The 18,172-nt window shown below is 38.6% G+C and overlaps 1 protein-coding gene and 1 long non-coding RNA gene across 6 annotated transcripts in view; both read right to left on the reverse strand.

The window, feature by feature from the left end:
• Positions 1–18,172, reverse strand: part of si:dkey-12h9.6 — an 83,322-nt gene that overhangs the window by 38,241 nt on the left and 26,909 nt on the right. The gene's annotated exons all lie outside the window — the stretch shown is intronic.
• On the reverse strand, positions 14,339–16,343 carry LOC147839347 (uncharacterized). Its single transcript, XR_015518430.1, has 3 exons — positions 16,265–16,343; positions 15,331–15,522; positions 14,339–15,274 (listed from the first exon to the last, which is right to left on the reverse strand). It is a non-coding gene; the product is annotated as an uncharacterized LOC147839347 (long non-coding RNA).

Consider the following 18,172-nt stretch of genomic DNA (forward strand, 5'->3'; position numbering starts at 1 on the left):
TGTATGTTTTATGATGAGATATTTCCAGTTTCAAACACTTAAAGACACAGAGAATAGAGGTTGGATGTAAAGAATGCATTTTGTTTTACAAACATTTATTAAACATCCAAAAGGTTCACCATACTAATCAAATAAAAAGCATTTAAACAAAAATATAACTAACGCAAGCAGAAATGTAACTGTGATAAAAATAAGGAAAAACTTGATTTGGCATTATAGCCTACTGTACTATTCACTCTTTAAATAAATCTCACTATCAATCCCATTTTATCATGGCAACTAAAATAAAGTGAACACGTCTCTGCTGTCTTCCACAATATTGATGAGATTGTGGAGGACATTTTCCATGTCATCCTCTTCATTTTGAGGAAAAGCTGTTCCACAGGGCCCCTGAACACATCTATTGGCATGGACAGGGTTTTGAACAGTACTATAGTAAAGTACTTTAATTAATCTGTTGGGGTAATATTACAGTTGCTATGGTAACACAAGTGTAATATAAACAAATGACCCAGTGCTGTAGTTTTTTTACAGTATTGGGTATATTATACTACAATTCACCACACTTTACTGTAGTAAAACTACACTCTGTATTTCATTTTATTAGTTCACTATTCTTAATACTACAGTATGCTGAAGCATTCATTAACAACTTGTAAATAATACTAGGCTTAAACATAGGCAGTATACCTAACTCTCAAAAACACTAGTATTTATCATAGAATTTACCTTAACCTCATAGTTTTTCGTGTATTGTTACTAAATAGTTTAGCAATATACAAACCATATCAACATTCTGGAATAATCAATTTATCAGGAGGATCTCTGGAGAGCAAAAGCAGGAAAATTATGAAGCGCCAGTGTGGACAAAACTCAAGCAAACCCAGAGAGACTGAATACGCGCATGAGAGACCAGCAAATCAGATTGAAGTACCTGCCCACTGGTGAATGTAATGTCAGAGCCAATCAGATTTTTCTTTATTTTCATAAAGAACGGGGTTCGAATCCCACTTAGGCACTTGTAAACAATAATTTTAGAACATTTTGTCAAAAATCCCTACTGAAAAAACAGCTTAAACCAGCCTAGGCTGTTTGGCTGGTTTTAGAGGGGTTTTGGCCATTTCCAGGCTGGTTTCCTGCCATTTCCAGCCTGGTCTTAGCTGGTCAGGCTGGGAGATGACCAGCTAAAACCAGCTATGTCCAGCTTAAACCAGGCTGGTCAAGCTGGTTTTAGCTGGATTTTGCTGGTCTGTTTCCAGCCTGACCAGCTAAGACCAGGCTGGAAATGGCTGGAAACCAGCCTGGAAATGGCCAAAACCCTTCTAAAACCAGCCTGGTCGACCAGCTAAAACCAGCTTACCAGCCTAGGCTGGTTTAAGCTGGATTTTTCTGCAGGGATATTGTTATGTTTAACCATTTATTAGAGCCACAAAGTATCTAAAACTTCTTTTCATGTTTGAATAGCCAATAAATGTGCTAAATAAATTAAAATAGAAATACCCACAGTGAAACAGTTATATAAATTTAAATATTAGTTTAAATACATTCATAGTGGTTTTAAATATCTTTTAATATGTAAAGTAGAGAAGTTCACATTCAACAAACTGAATAAAACAAGTCTTTGTTTTTAGTTTATTTAAAAACAATTACAAATGGAGTAATTCAACACACAATTAAATGATCTCATTGAGTGATGGAATAATAAAGGTAAAACTTTAATTGAATGATCAGTCAAGTGTTTCCAAATGAAATCTGTTAAAATAAGAGTCCTACAAAACAGGAACAAAGACACTCATGAAACAAAATGTGATTGTTAATTGTATTTTTTATTAGATGGTTGGTTTTAAGTACTTTAAAAATAGTAGATAATCCTTAAATATAGAGGGGGAAATACAGAAAAACAAACAAACAGAAATTCAACAATATAGATGCATTACATTACAATCTCACAATAAAAATTTAATTAAAAACCATATAGAGGACTAAAATATTGCTAAGAGGCATAACATCAACAATAATAAAAATACCTTTAAGGTTTTAAATACTAAATAAAATTAATAGTATTAATCCAAAATATGAAAAATGTAACACTTTACAATAAGGTTGTATTAATTAATTAAGTTTATGCATGTACTAATGTGAACAAACAATGCAGTGCAGTTCATTACAGTATTCATTATTTTATGCTTTAATTAATGGAAATAAAATTATTGGTTAATTCTTGTTAACTCACAGTGCATTAACATTAAAGTTAACAAGCATAACTTTAAAATGTAATAATGCAATAGTAAATGTTAAACTATAATTAATAAAGGTTTAGAAGTATAGTTCATTATTAGTTCATGTTAGTACATAGATTAACTAAAGAAACCTTATTGCAAAATGTCACCAGAAAATAACAAAAAACTTTTTTTTTTTTTTACAGTTTTAGAGCTTTAAAAATAAATTATATATCTAGTTATTATGGGCAAAACACAAAGATAAAACATAATATGCGCATTGACACAAACGACCAAGTGCAAAAACATAAATTACAGCCATGTTCATTCATAATTATATGATATAAATCACGAGAGGGTAAATTTGGTTTAAAAAAACTGAAGTTCATTGACTTATACACAACAGTAAATCAATGCTTTTGCACAACAGTAACACATTGCGAGTAGTAAAGTCTCTTACCTTTGAAAGATGTTGTAAATCCGCTGAATAAAACAAAAGGAGCAGACCGCGGATGTGTTTATTTCACTCTCCGAGTCAGAATGAAAATGGCATCTTCAAATTTCCCGCTGGTGCAAAAACACGGAAGTGCGCCACAAAGCGCTAGTGGTCGAAAGTATGCGTGCATGCTCTCTGTCACACACGCACACACACACAGAGAGAGCGTTCTGTGTCAACATACTTTTTATCTTTGGGCTTTTTATAGAAAGTAGCAAGTCTTTACAAGTCAATAGGCGCAAGTCCAAGTGAAAGTCCGAGTCATTTATGTTCAAGTCCAAGTCGAGTTGCAAGTCTTTTCATATTTTGTCAAGTCGAGTCTGAAGTCATCAAATTCATGACTCGAGTCTGACTCGAGTCCAAGTCACATGACTCGAGTCCACACCTCTGTTTACACCTACCTAACTTTAAATAGTAACAGATCCTGACTCCAGTAGGCTACAAACACAAATTATGTATCATTGGAAAGAAAACCCTTTGAGTTTTACTGTAGTAAAAGGAGAAGTTACATGTTAAAAAAATACAAAAAGTTATACATTATGAAATCATGAGGAAAAAAAAAATATTGTGTTCAGTATTACCTACTTTTTCATATACAAACACAGAAAAACATTAATGTAATGTCCTACAAAAATATGACTTGAAAGCCAAGTATTTCATAAGTTTATATTTTAAATTTGATGACAATACCATGCAAAATGAGATTTCTGTAAAAAAATTTCTGAGGCTATGTCGATGTCCTTCTCTCCCTCACCGTGAGAGGCACTTTCTCCTAAACATGTCATCCCAAAGCTAAAACATTTACAGTGGCTGAATAATTTGGTCTAAATTCAGTTTATGTATCATTGAAAGAAGACACTCTGCCCTTTATTATCCATCATCCAATGTTTATAATGCTCTAAAAGAAAAAATGTTATGGATGCTTAAGTAATGCAAAAAAATAGCCCCACACTAAACATTTTATTATTTCATAAACAAATATGTGAAATCAGTCCTGAATCAACACAAAAAAATGTAATTGCTCAAAAGCTCACATCTCCTGAGTATATGGTTTACATTTGATGCCAATATCATGCACAATGAAATTTCTGGAATTATTTTTGTGAGACCATGTCTTGACATTTTTTTTTCCCTCTCCTTGTTTGTGGAAAAGCACTCTGATGACCACACATACACTGACGGATTAACACTACACTAATTTTTTTATTGTGAAATAATAAACTAAAACTTACAGCATGAATGATTTATTTGAGCCCAAGTAATACATTGTATAAAATAAGTCTAGTGCATAAGCAACAAAAAAGTCTTATACAAGTTGTTCTTCTGCTCTCAGTCACTAACAGAACATTCTTCACTCCATCTCCAACTTCACATCACTTCTTCACTCGTGCAGAGATTCAGCTACATGACAAAAAAACCTAAAAAACAACAGAATTAGGATTCTATTGTAAACAATTGTGTTTTCCCTTTGAGTAGCAAACAGGATTTACTCTCATGCCCATTTATACAAATGTTAATTTATACACATAGCTTACAGATCTAACAGCAGCCATTCAGATAAATGGCCAACATGCTGCATAATAATGACAACCATTACTGAAAGATTGTGGCTAACAGAGACACATTCACACTTTAAGGCACAAGCAGGCTAAACACAGAAGACCTGAGACGTAAACAACAAGCAATGACAGTATAATAAGTTACTCACCGTTAGAAAAACCCAAAGGAAAGCTTCATCCACGCGATGCAAGTATCAGCTTTCCTCAGAAATATTCTCCTTTGTTTACTTTTTGCAAACAAGCCGCGCTCTGCGTTAGCTTAAGTTGTTATTAGCTGTATATTGACTCCGTGCAAAGGGTAGGTGCATGGAGTGATGATTGACAATTTTATGAGCCAATAACAGCCAGTAACTGAAAAAAGTGTGCAGTGAGATGAAAACCACGCAGCCATTATCTAAATTCTCTGTCAGTAAAACTTCTGGGAAGTGCCTGATTGATAGGAATGACTGAGACATGCAGTCAAATCATCAGCTTTGTTTAGGTTTTACTTATTTTTATTTCGTTGTGGTCTCTTTTTATTTGTGATACTGTAAGCTATGAGAGAGCATGTCCAATCGAATAATGTCTGAATTTCACAGGTTAGCCATTTTGGCCGTCGCCCATTTTGATTTTTGGTTAAAAATGCTATATTTTACCAACACATTCACATATGATTACAAAATATGGTATGCATCTTCAACCCCATGCCCTGAAAGTACTCAAAAACTTCTGGAGCAGCGCCACCTTGAAAAACCTATTTGATCGAACTCGTCCTAGGCCGTTTTTCCGATTTTCACCAAAATTTAATCACATGATCTACAGACTATGCCAACCAAAAGTTATGGAATTCAAGTTGATTTGACCAACCGTTTTCGTTTAACTTGCGATCAAATTTAACAAAGGACTTGCGAAAATGGACTTGAGACGATATCTCCGTAATGCATTCACCGATTCACACCAAACTTGGTGTGTGTTATGACAACTAGGGTCTAAGGTTAATTGCGGAGTTTCGGCACACTGCCCCCTAGTGGTCCGGAGATACTAAAAACTTGCTTTTTGGCTTATAACATCTCAACCTTTCGTCCGAAACTCATAAAACTGGTCTCATTACATCCGGCAGAGCATGTCGAGTCGAATGATGTCTGATTTCAAACCCACCCTATGACGTCATTTTCCGTCATGAATTTTTTCGCGCTATTTTAAATTTTTCGAAAAACCTATTTGATCGAACTCGTCCTAGGCCGTGTCTCCGATTTTCACCAAAATTAAATCACATGATCTACAGACCATGCCAACCAAAAGTTATGGAATTCAAGTAGATTAGACCAACCGTGTTTGTTTAACTTGCGAACTAATTTACATCCATCAGAGCTTGTCGAATCAAATGATGTCTGATTTTCACAGGTCAGCCATTTTGGGCGTCGCCCATTTCGATTTTTGGCCAAAAAAGATATATTTTACCAACACATTCACATATCATTACAAAACATGGTATGCATCTTCAACCCCATGCCCTGAAAGTACTCAAAAACGTCTGGAGCAGCGCCACCTTATGGCCAATAGTGCTTGGCCCCTTAATTGCTGCTTGCAGCTATATTTATTATTATTATTCTTCTTCAGTTTCTTCCGCCGGATTTGAATGGCAGCCCATATAGGCGTATGCGGGAAAGTTGTATAATTTGGCACAATGATAGAGGACAGTATTAACATTAATCAGACCAAACATGAAGTCTCAAAATCAAACTCTCTAGCGCCACCACTTGTCCAAACTTTCACATACGTTTATCATCATAACTTTTGAACCGAATGGGCTACAATCAAATTTCTTTTTTTCTCTGATTCCTTGGCTCAGTCCGATTCAAATGCACCCTATGACGTCATTTTCCGTCATGAATTTTTTCGCGCTATTTTAAATTTTTCGAAAAACCTATTTGATCGAACTCGTCCTAGGCCGTGTCTCTGATTTTCACCAAAATTGAATCACATGATCTACAGACCATGCCAACCAAAAGTTATGGAATTCAAGTTGATTAGACCAACCGTTTTTGTTTAACTTGCGAACTAATTTAACGAAGAACTTGCGAAAATGGACTTGAGGCGATATCTCTGTAATGCATTCACCGATTCACACCAAACCTGGTGTGTGTTATGACAACTAGGGTCTAAGGTTAATTGCGGAGTTTCGGCACACTGCCCCCTAGTGGTCCGGAGATACAAAAAACTTGCTTTTTGGCTTATAACGTCTCAACCTTTTGTCCGAAACTCATAAAACTGGTCTCATTACATCCGGCAGAGCATGCCGAGTCGAATGATGTCTGATTTTCACAGGTCAGCCATTTTGGGCGTCGCCCATTTCGATTTTTGGCCAAAAATGCTATATTTTACCAACATATTCACATATCATTACAAAACATGGTAAGCATCTGGCACAATGATAGAGGACAGTATTAACATTAATCATACCAAATATGAAGTCTCAAAATCAAACTCTCTAGCGCCACCACTTGTCCAAATGTTCATGTATGTTTATCATGATAACTTTTGAACCAAATGGGCTACAATCAAAATTCTTTTTCCCACTGATTCCTTGGATCAGTCCGATTCAAACGCACCCTATGACGTCATTTTCCGTCATGAATTTTTTCGCGTTATTTTAAATTATTTGAAAAACCTATTTGATCGAACTCGTCCTAGGCCGTTTCTCCGATTATCACCCAAATTGAATCACATGATCTACAGTCCATGCCAACCAAAAGTTATGGAATTCAAGTTGATTTGACCAACCATTTTCGTTTAACTTGCAATCAAATTTAACGTAGAACTTGCAAAAATGGACTTGAGACGATATCTCCGTAACGCATTCACCAATTCACACCAAACTTGGTGTGTGTTATGACAACTAGGGTCTAAGGTTAATTGCGGAGTTTCGGCGCACTGCCCTCTAGTGGTCCGGAGATACAAAAAACTTGCTTTTTGGCTTATAACGTCTCAACCTTTCGTCCGAAACTCATGAAACTGGTCTCATTACATCCGGCAGAGCATGCCGAGTCGAATGATGTCTGATTTTCACAGGTCAGCCATTTTGGGCATCGCCCATTTCGATTTTTGGCCAAAAATGCAATATTTTACCAACACATTCACATATCATTACAAAACATGGTATGCATCTTCAACCCCATGCCCTGAAAGTACTCAAAAACGTCTGGAGCAGCGCCACCTTATGGCCAATAGTGCTTGGCCCCTTAATTGCTGCTTGCAGCTATATTTAGGGGCCAAGCACCGTAGGTGCGTAGGCACCTATTGCTTTCGTTAGTGTTCTTATTAGGGGCCAAGCACCGTAGGTGCGTAGGCACCTATTGCTTTCGTTAGTGTTCTTATTATTAGGGGCCAAGCACCGTAGGTGCGTAGGCACCTATTGCTTTCGTTAGTGTTCTTATTATTATTATTATTATTATTATTATTATTATTCTTCTTCTTCTTCTTCTTCTTCCGTTTCTTCCGCCGGATTTGAATGGCAGCCCATATAGGCGTATGCGGGAAAGTTGTATAATTTGGCACAATGATAGAGGCCAGTATTAACATTAATCAGGCCAATTATGAAGTCTCAAAATCAAACTCTCTAGCGCCACCACTTGTCCAAACTTTCACGTATGTTTATCATCATAACTTTTGAACCGAATGGGCTACAATCAAAATTCTTTTTTCCTCTGATTCCTTGGGTCAGTCCGATTCAAACGCACCCTATGACGTCATTTTCCGTCATGACTTTTTTCGCGCTATTTTAAATTTTTCGAAAAACCTATTTGATCGAACTCGTCCTAGGCCATTTTTCCGATTTTCACCAAAATTGAATCACATGATCTACAGACTATGCCAACCAAAAGTTATGGAATTCAAGTTGATTTGACCAACCGTTTTTGTTTAACTTGCGATCAAATTTAACGAAGGACTTGCAAAAATGGACTTGAGGCGATATCTCCGTAACGCATTCACCGATTCACACCAAACTTGGTGTGTGTTATGACAACTAGGGTCTGAGGTTACAGGCAGAGTTTCGGCGCACTGCCCCCTAGTGGTCCGGAGATATAAAAAACTTGCTTTTTGGCTTATAACATCTCAACCTTTCGTCTGAAACTCATAAAACTGGTCTCATTACATCCGGCAGAGCATGTCGAGTCAAATGATGTCTGATTTTCACAGGTCAGCCATTTTGGGCGTCGCCCATTTTGATTTTAGGCCAAAAATGCTATATTTTACCAACATATTCACATATTATTACAAAACATGGTATGCATCTGGCACAATGATAGAGGCCAGTATTAACATTAATCAGGCCAAATATGAAGTCTCAAAATCAAACTCTCTAGCGCCACCACTTGTCCAAACTTTCACATACATTTATCATCATAACTTTTGAACCGAATGGGCTACAATCAAAATTCTTTTTTCCTCTGATTCCTTGGCTCAGTCCGATTCAAACCCACCCTATGACGTCATTTTCCATCATGAATTTTTTCGCGCTATTTTAAATTTTTCGAAAAACCTATTTGATCGAACTCGTCCTAGGCCGTGTCTCCGATTTTTACCAAAATTGAATCACATGATCTACAGACCATGCCAACCAAAAGTTATGGAATCCAAGTTGATTAGACCAACCGTTTTTGTTTAACTTGCGAACTAATTTAACGTAGAACTTGCGAAAATGGACTTGAGGCGATATCTCTGTAACGCATTCACCGATTCACACCAAACTTGGTATGTGTTATGACAACTAGGGTCTAAGGTTAATTGCGGAGTTTCGGCGCACTGCCCTCTAGTGGTCCGGAGATACTAAAAACTTGCTTTTTGGCTTATAACGTCTCAACCTTTCGTCCGAAACTCATGAAACTGGTCTCATTACATCCGGCAGAGCATGCCGAGTCGAATGATGTCTGATTTTCACAGGTCAGCCATTTTGGGTGTCGCCCATTTCGATTTTTGGCCAAAAATGCTATATTTTACCAACACATTCACATATCATTACAAAACATAGTATGCATCTTCAACCCTATGCCCTGAAAGTACTCAAAAACGTCTGGAGCAGCGCCACCTTATGGCCAATAGTGCTTGGCCCCTTAATTGCTGCTTGCAGCTATATTTATTATTATTATTATTCTTCTTCTTCTTCTTCCGTTTCTTCCGCCGGATTTGAATGGCAGCCCATATAGGCGTATGCGGGAAAGTTGTATAATTTGGCACAATGATAGAGGCCAGTATTAACATTAATCAGGCCAAATATGAAGTCTCAAAATCAAACTCTCTAGCGCCACCACTTGTCCAAACTTTCACGTACGTTTATCGTCATAACTTTTGAACCGAATGGGCTGCAATCAAAATTCTTTTTTCCTCTGATTCCTTGGCTCAGTCCGATTCAAACCCACCCTATGACGTCATTTTCCGTCATGAATTTTTTTGCGCTATTTTAAATTTTTCGAAAAACCTATTTGATCGAACTCGTCCTAGGCCGTGTCTCCGATTTTCACCAAAATTGAATCACATGATCTACAGACCATGCCAACCAAAAGTTATGGAATTCAAGTTGATTAGACCAACCGTTTTCGTTTAACTTGCGAACTAATTTAACGTAGAACTTGCGAAAATGGACTTGAGGCGATATCTCCGTAACGCATTCACCGATTCACACCAACCTTGGTGTGTGTTATGACAACTAGGGTCTGAGGTTATATGCAGAGTTTCGGCGCACTGCCCCCTAGTGGTCCGGAGATACTAAAAACTTGCTTTTTGGCTTATAACGTCTCAACCTTTCGTCCGAAACTCATGAAACTGGTCTCATTACATCCGGCAGAGCATGCTGAGTCGAATGATGTGTGATTTTTACAGGTCAGCCATTTTGGGCGTCGCCCATTTCGATTTTTGCCCAAAAATGCTATATTTTACCAACACATTCACATATCATTACAAAACATGGTATGCATCTTCAACCCCATGCCCTGAAAGTACTCAAAAACGTCTGGAGCAGCGCCACCTTATGGCCAATAGTGCTTGGCCCCTTAATTGCTGCTTGCAGCTATATTTATTATTATTATTATTATTATTATTATTCTTCTTCTTCTTCTTCCGTTTCTTCCGCCGGATTTGAATGGCAGCCCATATAGGCGTATGCGGGAAAGTTGTATAATTTGGCACAATGATAGAGGCCAGTATTAACATTAATCAGGCCAATTATGAAGTCTCAAAATCAAACTCTCTAGCGCCACCACTTGTCCAAACTTTCACAAATGTTTATCATCATAACTTTTGAACCGAATGGGCTACAATCAAAATTCTTTTTTCCTCTGATTTCTTGGCTCAGTCCGATTCAAACGCACCCTATGACGTCATTTTCCGTCATGACTTTTTTCGCGTTATTTTAAATTTTTCGAAAAACCTATTTGATCGAACTCGTCCTACGCCGTTTCTCCGATTTTCACCAAAATTTAATCACATGATCTACAGACCATGCCAACCAAAAGTTATGGAATTCAAGTTGATTAGACCAACCGTTTTCGTTTAACTTGCGAACTAATTTAACGTAGAACTTGCGAAAATGGACTTGAGGCGATATCTCTGTAACGCATTCACCGATTCACACCAAACTTGGTGTGTGTTATGACAACTAGGGTCTAAAATTAATTGCGGAGTTTCGGCGCACTGCCCCCTAGTGGTCCGGAGATACTAAAAACTTGCTTTTTGGCTTATAACGTCTCAACCTTTCGTCCGAAACTCATGAAACTGGTCTCATTACATCCGGCAGAGCATGCCGAGTCGAATGATGTCTGATTTTCACAGGTCAGCCATTTTGGGCGTCGCCCATTTAGATTTTTGGCCAAAAATGCTATATTTTACCAACACATTCACATATCATTACAAAACGTGGTATGCATCTTCAACCCCATGCCCTGAAAGTACTCAAAAACGTATGGAGCAGCGCCACCTTATGGCCAATAGTGCTTGTTATTATTATTAGGGGCCAAGCACCGTAGGTGCGTAGGCACCTATTGCTTTCGTTAGTGTTCTTATTATTATTATTATTATTATTATTATTATTAGGGGCCAAGCACCGTAGGTGCGTAGGCACCTATTGCTTTCGTTAGTGTTCTTATTAGGGGCCAAGCACCGTAGGTGCGTAGGCACCTATTGCTTTCGTTAGTGTTCTTATTATTATTATTATTATTATTATTATTATTATTATTATTATTATTATTCTTCTTCTTCTTCTTCTTCCGTTTCTTCCGCCGGATTTGAATGGCAGCCCATATAGGCGTATGCGGGAAAGTTGTATAATTTGGCACAATGATAGAGGCCAGTATTAACATTAATCAGGCCAATTATGAAGTCTCAAAATCAAACTCTCTAGCGCCACCACTTGTCCAAACGTTCACGTATGTTTATCATCATAACTTTTGAACCGAATGGGCTACAATCAAAATTCTTTTTTCCTCTGATTCCTTGGCTCAGTCCGATTCAAACCCACCCTATGACGTCATTTTCCGTCATGAATTTTTTCGCGCTATTTTACATTTTTCGAAAAACCTATTTGATCGAACTCGTCCTAGGCCGTGTCTCCGATTTTCACCAAAATTGAATCACATGATCTACAGACCATGCCAACCAAAAGTTATGGAATTCAAGTTGATTAGACCAACCGTTTTCGTTTAACTTACGAACTAATTTAACGTAGAACTTGCGAAAATGGACTTGAGGCGATATCTCTGTAATGCATTCACCGATTCACACCAAACTTGGTGTGTGTTATGACAACTAGGGTCTAAGGTTAAATGCGGAGTTTCGGCGCACTGCCCCCTAGTGGTCCGGATATACTAAAAACTTGCTTTTTGGCTTATAACGTCTCAACCTTTCGTCCGAAACTCATGAAACTGGTCTCATTACATCCGGCAGAGCATGCCGAGTCGAATGATGTCTGATTTTCACAGGTCAGCCATTTTGGACATCGCCCATTTCGATTTTTGGCCAAAAATGCTGTATTTTACCAACACATTCACATATCATTACAAAACATGGTATACATCTTCAACCCCATGCCCTGAAAGTACTCAAAAACGTCTGGAGCAGCGCCACCTTATGGCCAATAGTGCTTGGCCCCTTAATTGCTGCTTGCAGCTATATTTATTATTATTATTCTTCTTCTTCTTCTTCTTCTTCCGTTTCTTCCGCCGGATTTGAATGGCAGCCCTTATAGGCGTATGCGGGAAAGTTGTATAATTTGGCACAATGATAGAGGCCAGTATTAACATTAATCAGGCCAATTATGAAGTCTCAAAATCAAACTCAATAGCGCCACCACTTGTCCAAACTTTCACGTATGTTTATCATCATAACTTTTGAACCGAATGGGCTACAATCAAAATTCTTTTTTCCTCTGATTCCATGGCTCAGTCCGATTCAAACCCACCCTATGACGTCATTTTCCGTCATGACTTTTTTCGCGCTATATTAAATTTTTCGAAAAACCTATTTGATCGAACTCGTCCTAGGCCGTGTCTCAGATTTTCACCAAAATTGAATCACATGATCTACAGACCATGCCAACCAAAAGTTATGGAATTCAAGTTGATTAGACCAACCGTTTTTGTTTAACTTACGAACTAATTTATAGTAGAACTTGTGAAAATGGACTTGAGGCGATATCTCTGTAATGCATTCACCGATTCACACCAAACTTGGTGTGTGTTATGACAACTAGGGTCTAAGGTTAATTGCAAAGTTTCGGCGCACTGCCCCCTAGTGGTCCGGAGATACTAAAAACTTGCTTTTTGGCTTATAACGTCTCAACCTTTCGTCCGAAACTCATGAAACTGGTCTCATTACATCCGGCAGAGCATGCCGAGTCGAATGATGTCTGATTTTCACAGGTCAGCCATTTTGGGCGTCGCCCATTTCGATTTTTGGCCAAAAATGCTATAATTTACCAACACATTCACATATCATTACAAAACATGGTATACATCTTCAACCCCATGCCCTGAAAGTACTCAAAAACGTCTGGAGCAGCGCCACCTTATGGCCAATAGTGCTTGGCCCCTTAATTGCTGCTTGCAGCTATATTTATTATTATTATTATTATTATTATTATTATTCTTCTTCTTCTTCTTCCGTTTCTTCCGCCGGGTTTGAATGGCAGCCCATATAGGCGTATGCGGGAAAGTTGTATTATTTGGCACAATGATAGAGGCCAGTATTAACATTAATCAGGCCAATTATGAAGTCTCAAACTCAAACTCTCTAGCGCCACCACTTGTCCAAACTTTCACGTATGTTTATCATGATAACTTTTGAACCGAATGGGCTACAATAAAAATTCTTTTTTCCTCTGATTCCTTGGCTCAGTCCGATTCAAACCCACCCTATGACGTCATTTTCCGTCATGAATTTTTTCGCGCTATTTTAAATTTTTCGAAAAACCTATTTGATCGAACTCGTCCTAGGCCGTGTCTCCGATTTTCACCAAAATTGAATCACATGATCTACAGACCATGCCAACCAAAAGTTATGGAATTCAAGTTGATTAGACCAACCGTTTTTGTTTATCTTGCGAACTAATTTAACGTAGAACTTGCGAAAATGGACTTGAGGCGATATCTCCCTAACGCATTCACCGATTCACACCAAACTTGGTGTATGTTATGACAACTAGGGTTTAAGGTTAATTGCGGAGTTTCGGCGCACTGCCCCCTAGTGGTCCGGAGATACTAAAAACTTGCTTTTTGGCTTATAACGTCTCAACCTTTCGTCCGAAACTCATGAAACTGGTCTCATTACATCCGGCAGAGCATGCCGAGTCGAATGATGTCTGATTTTTACAGGTCAGCCATTTTGGGCGTCGCCCATTTCGATTTTTGGCCAAAAATGCTATATTTTACCAACACATTCACATATCATTACAAAACATGGTATGCATCTTCAACCCCATGCCCTGAAAGTACTCAAAAACTTCTGGAGCAGCGCCACCTTTTGGTCAAAAGTGCTTGGCCCCTTAATTGCTGCTTGCAGCTATATTTATTATTATTATTCTTCTTCTTCTTCTTCCGTTTCTTCCGCCGGATTTGAATGGCAGCCCATATAGGCGTATGCGGGAAAGTTGTATAATTCGGCACAATGATAGAGGCCAGTATTAACATTAATCAGGCCAATTATGAAGTCTCAAAATCAAACTCTCTAGCGCCACCACTTGTCCAAACTTTCACGTATGTTTATCATCATAACTTTTGAACCGAATGGGCTACAATCAAAATTCTTTTTTCCTCTGATTCCTTGGCTCAGTCCGATTCAAACGCACCCTATGACGTCATTTTCCGTCATGAATTTTTTCGCGCTACTTTAAATTTTTCGAAAAACCTATTTGATCGAACTCGTCCTACGCCGTGTCTCCGATTTTCACCAAAATGTAATCACATGATCTACAGACCATGCCAACCAAAAGTTATGGAATTCAAGTTGATTAGACCAACCGTTTTCGTTTAACTTGCGAACTAATTTAACGTAGAACTTGCGAAAATGGACTTGAGGCGATATCTCTGTAACGCTTTCACCGATTCACACCAAACTTGGTGTGTGTTATGACAACTAGGGTCTAAGGTTAATTGCGGAGTTTCGGCGCACTGCCCCCTAGTGGTCCGGAGATACTAAAAACTTGCTTTTTGGCTTATAACGTCTCAACCTTTCGTCCGAAACTCATGAAACTGGTCTCATTACATCCGGCAGAGCATGCCGAGTCGAATGATGTCTGATTTTCACAGGTCAGCCATTTTAGGCGTCGCCCATTTCGATTTTTGGCCAAAAATGCTATATTTTACCAACACATTCACATATTATTACAAAACATGGTATGCATCTTCAACCCCATGCCCTGAAAGTACTCAAAAACGTCTGGAGCAGCGCCACCTTATGGCCAATAGTGCTTGGCCCCTTAATTGCTGCTTGCAGCTATATTTAGGGGCCAAGCACCGTAGGTGCGTAGGCACCTATTGCTTTTGTTAGTGTTCTTATTAGGGGCCAAGCACCGTAGGTGCGTAGGCACCTATTGCTTTCGTTAGTGTTCTTATTATTATTATTATTATTATTCTTCTTCCGTTTCTTCCGCCGGATTTGAATGGCAGCCCATATAGGCGTATGCGGGAAAGTTGTATAATTTGGCACAATGATAGAGGACAGTATTAACATTAATCAGGCCAAACATGAAGTCTCAAAATCAAACTCTCTAGCGCCACCACTTGTTCAAACTTTCACATACGTTTATCATCATAACTTTTGAACCGAATGGGCTACAATCAAATTTCTTTTTTTCTCTGATTCCTTGGCTCAGTCCGATTCAAATGTACCCTATGACGTCATTTTCCGTCATGAATTTTTTCGCGCTATTTTAAATTTTTCGAAAAACCTATTTGATCGAACTCGTCCTAGGCCGTTTCTCCGATTTTCACCAAAATTGAATCACATGATCTACAGACCATGCCAACCAAAAGTTATGGAATTCAAGTTGATTAGACCAACCGTTTTTGTTTAACTTGCGATCAAATTTAACGAAGGACTTGCGAAAATGGACTTGAGACGATATCTCCGTAACGCATTCACCGATTCACACCAAACTTGGTGTGTGTTATGACAACTAGGGTCTGAGGTTACAGGCAGAGTTTCGGCGCACTGCCCCCTAGTGGTCCGGAGATATAAAAAACTTGCTTTTTGGCTTATAACATCTCAACCTTTCGTCCGAAACTCATAAAACTGGTCTCATTACATCCGGCAGAGCATGTCGAGTCGAATGATGTCTGATTTTCACAGGTCAGCCATTTTGGGCGTCGCCCATTTTGATTTTTGGCCAAAAATGCTATATTTTACCAACATATTCACATATTATTACAAAACATGGTATGCATCTGGCACATTAATAGAGGACAGTATTAACAATAATCATACCAAATATGAAGTCTAAAAATCAAACTCTCTAGCGCCACCACTTGTCCAAACTTTCACGTATGTTTATCATGATAACTTTTGAACCAAATGGGCTACAATCAAAATTCTTTTTTCCCCTGATTCCTTGGCTCAGTCCGATTCAAACGCACCCTATGACGTCATTTTCCGTCATGAATTTTGTCACGCTATTTAAAATTATTCGAAAAACCTAGTTGATCGAACTCGTCCTAGGCCGTTTCTCCGATTTTCACCAAAATTGAATCACATGATCTACAGACCATGCCAACCAAAAGTTATGGAATTCAAGTTGATTAGACCAACCGTTTTCGTTTAACTTGCGAACTAATTTAACAAAGAACTTGCGAAAATGGACTTGAGGCGATATCTCTGTAACGCATTCACCGATTCACACCAAACTTGGTGTGTGTTATGACAACTAGGGTCTAAGGTTAATTGCGGAGTTTCGGCGCACTACCCCCTAGTGGTCCGGAGATACTAAAAACTTGCTTTTTGGCTTATAACGTCTCAACCTTTCGTCCGAAACTCATGAAACTGGTCTCATTACATCCGGCAGAGCATGCCGAGTCGAATGATGTCTGATTTTCACAGGTCAGCCATTTTGGGCGTCGCCCATTTCGATTTTTGGCCAAAAATGCTATATTTTACCAACACATTCACATATCATTACAAAACATGGTATGCATCTTCAACCCCATGCCCTGAAAGTACTCAAAAACGTCTGGAGCAGCGCCACCTTATGGCCAATAGTGCTTGGCCCCTTAATTGCTGCTTGCAGCTATATTTAGGGGCCAAGCACCGTAGGTGCGTAGGCACCTATTGCTTTCGTTAGTGTTCTTATTATTATTATTATTATTATTCTTCTTCTTCTTCTTCCGTTTCTTCCGCCGGATTTGAATGGCAGCCCATATAGGCGTATGCGGGAAAGTTGTATAATTTGGCACAATGATAGAGGCCAGTATTAACATTAATCAGGCCAATTATGAAGTCTCAAAATCAAATTCTCTAGCGCCACCACTTGTCTAAACTTTCACGTACGTTTATCATCATAACTTTTGAACCGAATGGGCTACAATCAAAATTCTTTTTTCCTCTGATTCCTTGGCTCAGTCCAATTCAAACCCACCCTATGACGTCATTTTCCGTCATGACTTTTTTCGCGCTATTTTAAATTTTTCGAAAAACCTATTTGATCGAACTCGTCCTAGGCCGTGTCTCCGATTTTCACCAAAATTGAATCACATGATCTACAGACCATGCCAACCAAAAGTTATGGAATTCAAGTTGATTAGACCAACCGTTTTCGTTTAACTTACGAACTAATTTAACGTAGAACTTGCGAAAATGGACTTGAGGCGATATCTCTGTAATGCATTCACCGATTCACACCAAACTTGGTGTGTGTTATGACAACTAGGGTCTAAGGTAAATTGCAGAGTTTCGGCGCACTGCCCCCTAGTGGTCCGGAGATACAAAAAACTTGCTTTTTGGCTTATAACGTCTCAACCTTTCGTCCGAAACTCATGAAACTGGTCTCATTACATCCGGCAGAGCATGCCGAGTCGAATGATGTCTGATTTTCACAGGTCAGCCATTTTGGGCGTCGCCCATTTCGATTTTTGGCCAAAAATGCTATATTTTACCAACACATTCACATATCATTACAAAACATGGTATGCATCTTCAACCCCATGCCCTTAAAGTACTCAAAAACTTCTGGAGCAGCGCCACCTTATGGCCAATAGTGCTTGGCCCCTTAATTGCTGCTTGCAGCTATATTTAGGGGCCAAGCACCGTAGGTGCGTAGGCACCTATTGCTTTCGTTAGTGTTCTTATTATTATTATTATTATTATTATTATTATTCTTCTTCTTCTTCCGTTTCTTCCGCCGGATTTGAATGGCAGCCCATATAGGCGTATGCGGGAAA

The sequence above is a fragment of the Danio rerio genome, chromosome 20 (assembly GCF_052040795.2).
Source record: "Danio rerio strain M-AB ecotype USA chromosome 20, GRCz13ab, whole genome shotgun sequence".
In the NCBI taxonomy this organism is placed as follows: Eukaryota; Metazoa; Chordata; class Actinopteri; order Cypriniformes; family Danionidae; genus Danio; species Danio rerio.